Source organism: Xiphias gladius, unplaced genomic scaffold, assembly GCF_016859285.1.
Source record: "Xiphias gladius isolate SHS-SW01 ecotype Sanya breed wild unplaced genomic scaffold, ASM1685928v1 HiC_scaffold_163, whole genome shotgun sequence".
Taxonomy (NCBI): domain Eukaryota; kingdom Metazoa; phylum Chordata; class Actinopteri; order Istiophoriformes; family Xiphiidae; genus Xiphias; species Xiphias gladius.
In genome coordinates this window covers 23,452-31,268 of record NW_024401829.1, presented here as the reverse complement: position 1 = coordinate 31,268, position 7,817 = coordinate 23,452, and positions in this window count along the sequence as shown.

Here is a 7,817-nt window from a genome sequence, read left to right as displayed (position 1 = left end):
CAGAGGAAGAAGTGAGATTAACTTGGCTGCTGTACGAAGCAGTCGGAAGAGGAGGAGAACAAGTCTCTCTCATCTGAACGTTAAACATATTTTAAGTCCAGTCATGGCACTTTTCCACCGCAGGAACCTCATGCGTCGTGGGCGGATCCGATCTGAAGAAATCTACAAGTAAATTCAGCCCAGACGAACTGAAGTCTGAGTCTTGTTCTATCCAGATGTTGAAAAGGTGTAAATACATCTGTAATCTTCACCCTTCCCACAGTGTGACTGTCAGTAAACGTCTGGAAAAACTCCTGAAACGGGAGGATTTTGATGCTGAGTTTGAATCTGGATCTGGATCCCTTATACGTGCTTCTTATGGAGACGGAGAACCCAGGTCCCCGCTGGGGCCGACACAAACCAGTCTGCGGCCCAGTAAACAACGCGATCCTGGATTTTTCTGTTCTTCCTGTGGTCGCCACCACCAATTACGATGCACTTACTTTCTGTCTCATAGTTTCCACCTTTCAACCTTTATTTGTTATCGACCAGAGGATCGGTCAGTTTCAAAGAGAAAGTTAGTGGAAATCAGAGCTCATGCTTCTTCATAGGAAGTCAGGGTTCCTTGTCTTCCCTTAGGTACGCTTCACTTTGCAGCCCTCAGGGGAAAACCGTTCCTTTACATGAGCAGAGAGAGTTTGAGGAGGTTTTAAAGCCTAAAACTGAAGGTTTCTGACCAAACTAACCTCTAAACAGCCGGAGAGCGGCCGACCAGCAGCTGCTGGGCCTCAGTTAGAAGGAAAACTGTCGTTGAGTCGCTCCGCGAACAAGCAGCTGCAGAGGAAACACAAAGCACCTCTTGGATCACACTGCTCTGAAAGCTGATCCCGGTCCTGGTCTCTGAGACACCCATGAGAGCAGAATAAGGTCCACGTGAGGCTGCGGACTCTCACCGTGAAACCCGATGCTAACTGACTTCCACCGGCTCGGATTTAAAAACTAAAGAACGCGTTGCCGCGGGCGACAGCGGTGTCAGAGAGTCACCTGGAAACACTCGCCTGCTCCATGGCCGTCTGCCGTTCCTAGAAAAGCCTGTTCTGAGACCAAACAGAGGGATTCTGGGTAATTCTCTGAGCTCATTTGCTGTGACGTCAAAGTCTCGTTTGGTAACAATTAATTTCACAGTCAGAGGTTTTGGAGGCTCCAACTGTTGGTGTTGGAGAAAGGTATTGCAGACCCAAGACCTGGAGCAGTTCTTGTCTTTCAAAACCGATAATGTGATCACATGAACGCTCAGATTAAGACGTGTTTTCACTTCTCAAAGACCCTGGAGACTCCAGTTGATACGCAGAGTGAATTCTTTTCCATCAGTGACTCTACAGAGGAAGACAGGGTTTAGAGCTCCAGTACACAAAACACTCCACATCTGTTATTATTTAGTTACCAGCGTTAATGGGTGAGCACAGTCGGTTTGGCCAATTTACAACTGAAACCTTACAACATACTGCAAACCGGGCGTCTGCAGGTCTTGACAAGTCTCAGAAAACATTGATTTCATATTCCTCAAAACAGCTTTCAAAAGAATTAAAGTCTTATTTATTTTTCCAGTAATGTTACTTGGGTTCTTTTCACCAAAAGACTGGCTGGAATATCCACGTGCCGTTGTTCCAGACCTGGACCTTAAATTAACGAGTTATCTGTCAAATGGGTTCATCGGTTTTCTGCTGCCTGTCCAGGTCCAGGTGGTTTAGAAAGCCATCGGTGCCAGGAACAGCGGCGAAGTGCTGACATGCTGAATAATGCTCGGCCTTATCGCCCCCTGCTGCTTCTCACTGACTATTTGTGACCGTTATCTCTCGATTTCGACTCAGATGAACAGCGAAGTCGATGCTTCAGTCCTCCTGCACCTGCCCACAGATCAACCTGCCGTCCTGACCGACCGTCTTGGCTCCGAGTCCGATCCTCTGCGCGTCACCCATCTGTTCCACATTGTTTTTCCGACATCTAAATGTCCCGTGTCTCTCCTCGCTCCCCCTTCACACAGGAAGTTACTGGTCTGTGGAGATTTAGTTGTTAATCGTTTTCACAGTGGCTCCATGTTCGACCAGCAGCAGCAGCAGCAGCTCGGCCTTGCATGTCGCTTTGTGTTTGGATGTTGTGATGAATGTTTCACAGGACGTCTGTCCTTGCTACGGGACCGAGACCGAAATCCGACTTTTCAAATTTATGTTCTTTCCTCTTACATGTTAGCAGTCTGTGTCTTCACACGCTGAATTCAGATCAGCCTCTGTTATGTGGCTCTTGAGGGACTCCCTCTTCTTCTGCATATTCTGTGGCGATAGTTTTATTTTCTTGTATTTGGAGCGAACCTTTGGTGTCCACTCCAAAGCCTTTCACTTGTCCTAAAAGTAATGGACTTGTTATGTAATGTCTTGGATCAATACGCTTCATTCCCGCTCCCTTTGGGCTAAAAGTGTGATGCTGAGACAGACGCTCCACAGTGCTTGGACCAGTGTTGGCAGATTGGACAGTTTTCCGCACAATTTATTGGTCAGTCAAAACCTATTTTGACTTGTTGGTCTTGACTTGGAGCCTGTTTGACTGGGCTCTTACCTGAGCTGTCTTGGGATAGGACTTAGTACTTGGGACTTGTCGGGCTTGACTTGGCACTTGAAGGCAGATGTGGTGCAGACTACAAAGCAGATCTGTGGACTCTAGTTACTTGACTCGGTTTCGAGTCAGACTCGAGCCACGAATGAATTTAGACTTTACTTGATTTGGGACTTGAGACTTTGTGGATTATTTACAGCCTTTGAATCAGTGAATCAGCCGATAGTTTCACCTCCTGTCTTCTCTGTTCATGTATAAAGTTCTAACAGAATTCAAAGCAGAGTTTTTGATCCAGTCTCTGAATGTTTAACTCTTCCTTCCCTCGTTTTCCTCCCTCGAGACTCTCTGACAGATGAGTTACGATGCATAGGGCCCCCCCCCCCGGGACCAGACTGAGCAGAGGGAACAGGCGATGATGAGGGGGAGGACACGATGAGGGAAGAGGGCTCTCTGTTGGGGAAACCCCGGGAGATGCCGGAGCTCCAAGCTCGGGGATTGACAACCTCGGCCGCTGGTGACGAGTTCCTGCTCTTAATCTCTTTCGCAGAAGTTTTCGAAAAGTTGACGAGGGGTCGAAATGTTCAGTTTTTGCACCGTAGCTGGTCCACATGAGCCCAGTCCCGAGTAGTTAAAGGTGGGTTTATGGCTGGTTGATGTGCAACGTGAGAATCCTTCTCACTGTGGGGCTGAAGGCTTTAAAACGGACCTCAGCTCACCTCTTTGCTCATGTTTTCCTCTGTTCACACCGAAGCCTGTGTGAACAGAGCCAGTTTGGGTTTTTACCCGTCACACGCGGATAAATCCTAAAATCAGCCGTTCAGACAGACGTTTCAAGGAAAGGACGTTTAACAGAAAAACGAAAAAATTCTTTCCCAAAAGCACATTGATGAGAAGATGATCGTAAAATCCAAGTTATGTAAGTAGTTTCCCAAATCGTACTTGAATCCAGTTTTACAGCCGGCCGAACGAACAGAGGTAACGTAAAATACTTCGACAGACAGTAAAGGAGGTTACGAAGCTCGTAACAACGTGTCCGTAAAAATGCTCTTTGATACCAGGAAGTGAGGCGGCAGCAGAGGACAAAAAACAAAAAACAAAACAAGTGGAACAAATCAGCATGAAAGTTCAATAAATCACAATAAATGAGCCATTTTTCCTGTTTTTCTTGCTTTATTTACCTGTCGTGTGATACAGACATGAAAACACCTGAGCTGTCTCCAACAATCTGAAACTTAAATACCAGATTTGGAGGATTAACCCTGGAGCCTGGTTTACGCTGCAGCCTCTGGGCTGTAGTTCCATATGCCAACTTCCGCTTCCGGCTGCAGACGCTTAATGTCGCTTTATGAGTGCCTGACGTGACTCACTGATTATTAACGCTGTCATCTGTTGCCGCTGTTGTTATTCATAAGGCAGAAAGTCAGACGCAGATCATGACGTCTCTGATCCTGCAGGATTCAAACTCTCAAGTTTCATCCCGTGCGTCAGCGAGGTTTTCAGGAAGGTTTAGGAGGATTTTGAACGCTTCTGCCACAATCTCCAGATACGCTTTATTTCTCCTGACCCAGAGACGGAGACGGACCAGTAGTTCGTTCAGAACGGTCTGTGAAATCTGAATCAAAGTTACATCAAACTGCCCGGCTGATCGCCTCCACAGAGGACAGAGTTGTTTAACTTTTCAGGCTTGGAGTGAACATCGCACTTACTGAGGAGCCCTCTGCCGTTGTCAGCGTTTTCTAAAAAGACTGGCAGCGTTGGGGTCAAAGGTCACGCTCCTTGACAAGACAAGAGTTGCATTAATGGGGGTCTGACTTTAAACTTTACATGTTAATTTGTGTTTCGAGGGATTTTTGTAACCCTCAGGTTCTATCTAAAGAGCAGACAGACGTCTGACAGAAAATAAGCTGTAATTTTGAATCCTATAAAGTCGTTCTCGGTCTCTACAGCAGCGTGGATTCGTATATTTATCCAGACATGTTAATCGGGTTTAAATGGATCAGGAACCTGAAGCCGACGCTAAAAGGCTGAAAATGTAAACCAGTCGAGGACGGAGGGAAACGCAGACTTATCAGCTCATCAACACACACATGGAGCGGATTTGTGACAACGGGAGGCGTTCAGAGGAAAAAGAGGAGGCTGTTATGTCACACATGGCCGGAGGTGAAGCCAGATTCCTGCAGAAACATCTGGCAGAGACTTAAAGAATCCCGAAGAAACGAAAAGATTTAATGTCGGCCGAGTTTGTTTTATTCTCCGGGCTGCAGGAATGAAAGTCAAACTTCAACAGGTTCACAAAGACGCAAAACAAAACTTTATTATATTACACGCGCTCACGGGGGTTCCTCTTCTTCAGAAGAGCGCGGGGCGTTCGGTAGCCGCAACGAGCTCGCAGTTGGGTAATGACCTGACAGGTGGTGCCGTCCGGAAGAAAATGAACGGCAAGTTAGGAAAGATGAAACATGGCACAAGGAAACTTCGTCTTAGAAAATACTTGAAACAACTTAACTGGAAACAACATGAAACATTTTTACTTCACTGTCCGATAATTTGAAGGCCTCAGTCATGAGAGAATTTTATAGAGTTGAGCAAGATCACGTCCTTGCGCATAAAAGGACAAACTGATTGGCTGTTTGGGACGATCCCAGACAGGAAGTGATTGAACTGTTTTCCTCTCCGTGTGAATGTGAGCCGACGGAGTTTCTTCTCCTGGCGCTGCTGGTGCGGCCGCTTCCTGTTGCGTTCACGCTTGGACGTCGTCGATCGGTTGCCACACTCAGCGCGAGCAGATCGCAAACAAAATGAAGCTCGGCGGCAGACAGGAGTCAGAGCTCTGGAAGAATCTCCACCTTTATGAGCCAGAAACCACCAGATTTCAAAATAAGAGCACTGACGGCAGCTCCCTGGGAGTCAGAGTGGAACATTTGCTGTCACTGATTATTCACAGTGTAACATTTCTCCTGAGTCAAGACCAGCAGAACTGAAGTGTTTTTGTCTTAAATTGGGTTTGACCTGTTTTTACTTCATTGTGTGGATCACGTCGATCCGATCTGATTTCAGTCATAATCACATCGTCTGGGTAATTTAATGATCTGAGTCTACAGCTGAAAAACTGGGACGGCTTCGCCTCTAAAGTCAAACAGTTTCCCCTCCACAAGATGGAGAATAATCTGGCATTAAGGTGGACGTCAGACATCAGTTATCGGACGTCTTTTTATCGATGAGGAGTTGAGGAAAACCAGACGGAGGCTCGCTTCATTTTACAGCACGTGGGCCCGGAGGAAGTCCATGTGTAGGAAGAACCTGAGAAGACGTCTGCCCTCGAGCCACAGAGCTGGTATCCATCAAACCCAGTTACATAATCCAGGAAAGACTCGTCTGAGTCCAGTCGTCCTTGAATCCAGAGGGGACGCCAGAGTCCTCGTCACGCCTGGGCCGGTTTCTTCCTCTGCGGTGTTTGTTTTTTGTGTTTTGTTTTCTGGTGTAAGGATTCCTCCGACAGTCCTTGAGTAATGTCTGGGTCGGCCTTGGCGAGCAGCGAGCGTGACCCCGATCATTAGGGACGACCTCGGTGCATTTAAAACACCTGTTCGTCACTAAACACTCCTCCAACACACACTTACTGTGGAGAGAGACGGGCTGAGGAGCTTCACCAATCCAGGTCTCAAAAAACAGGTGCTCCTCGGATCCGAGGACATGTCAGGAAACCACAGCAGGAGACAGGATGACCTGTGCTTTGCTTCGCGGTCAATAAGTTGGAACCGAAAAAAAATGCCCAGGCAAAAATTAAAAGCCTTCAATAAACAGGCTGATGCTCTCCAAGTGGCAGGTGAAGCTGGTGTCGGCTGCAGGTGATCAGACCAGCACCAGGTGCAGCCAAGAGGGTGAGTGCGGACATGATGAGGTCAAGGAATCAATATCAATATATAAACGTTAACCGATTCATCACAGATAATCAATAACGTCAGATATTCACAAGCAACCGTCTAACGTTTCACATTGCGGGTTAGGTCAGTGTGGTCCAGGATTCCCAGAACAACCTGCTGGTTTCAAAGAATAAAAAACACGACTCACTGGTCGTCTTTAAAGGTTCAACACGGGCCGATCTGCAGGATTTATGCATGTTTGTGTTCAAATAAATCACGTTTCCTTCAGTAAACTCCAGGTCCGAACTGCCTTCTTTTGACTCACGTCCTAAACGATTTAGAGCCTCTTGTACTGAACTTGTGGTTTTCTGCTGCTTTATACTCGTCCGTCACCACATCTCAGAGGGAATATTGTACGTTTTACTGCTCAAATCTGAGGCAGAGTTTAAGTTTGAGATACACAGAGGTTGAAATAGCTCCAGCAGTTACTACATTTAAATGTTGCTTATACATGAATGCATTCGTAGTATTACAACATGTGAGGATATGATTCAGACAGGAGACGGTAACGTTACGCCTTAATAACGTTGTTGCTGTAGTTGTTTTTGGCAGAACGGACTCGCTCTTCTCAGCAGAGCTGGAGAGACCCTGACTTTTAGAGTTAGGGTTCAAACTTCAAAAACCCTGGATCCCACATTTCCCAGAATGCAGAGGGTGGGAAGCGGCTCCCCAGCAGAGTGGGGAAGAGTTGGAGGGGGGTTATGGGGAGAGAGACATGAGTTAGAGATACCGTGTGAGGTGAGAGGGACAGGTGCACACAGGTGTTCTCCACAAATGGTCTCAGAGTCCTGACTGAGTCAGACCTGAACTGGCAGACAGGAAACACACGTTGATATGATTCCGTTTGGCTTCCACGTCCCGAGGACGTCATTAGAAACCCACTTAGAAAGCAGAAGAAAAAGAGGCTGCAGAACTTCGTTCAGAATCTTCCCGTTTTTAACTTTCCTTCGGTATCGCAGTGATCCGGTGACAGTTGTCTGAACGTCCACGGCTACGCTGAGAACAGGAGCTGATCACCGCTGATTCAGCAGCTTCTAACGGGACGGCTTGATACAGGCTGAAAAGGCCCTTTGTTAATTACACTTCCTGTTCCAGTTGTCTCAGTTTCTCGTTGAGCGTTGTTTTAATTTTTCTGTTACTTCTTGAGGGTTTTGCAGCTTCCACAGCTTTTTGGTTGATGTTTTAATTTACTAAAAGCTCCTGTGGTTTTGCTAAATGTGAAAGATTCTTGACTTTAGCGCCCCCACAAGGCACCGCATCATGACATCCTCCACATGGTCTAACACGTCCACATTAAAACGACAT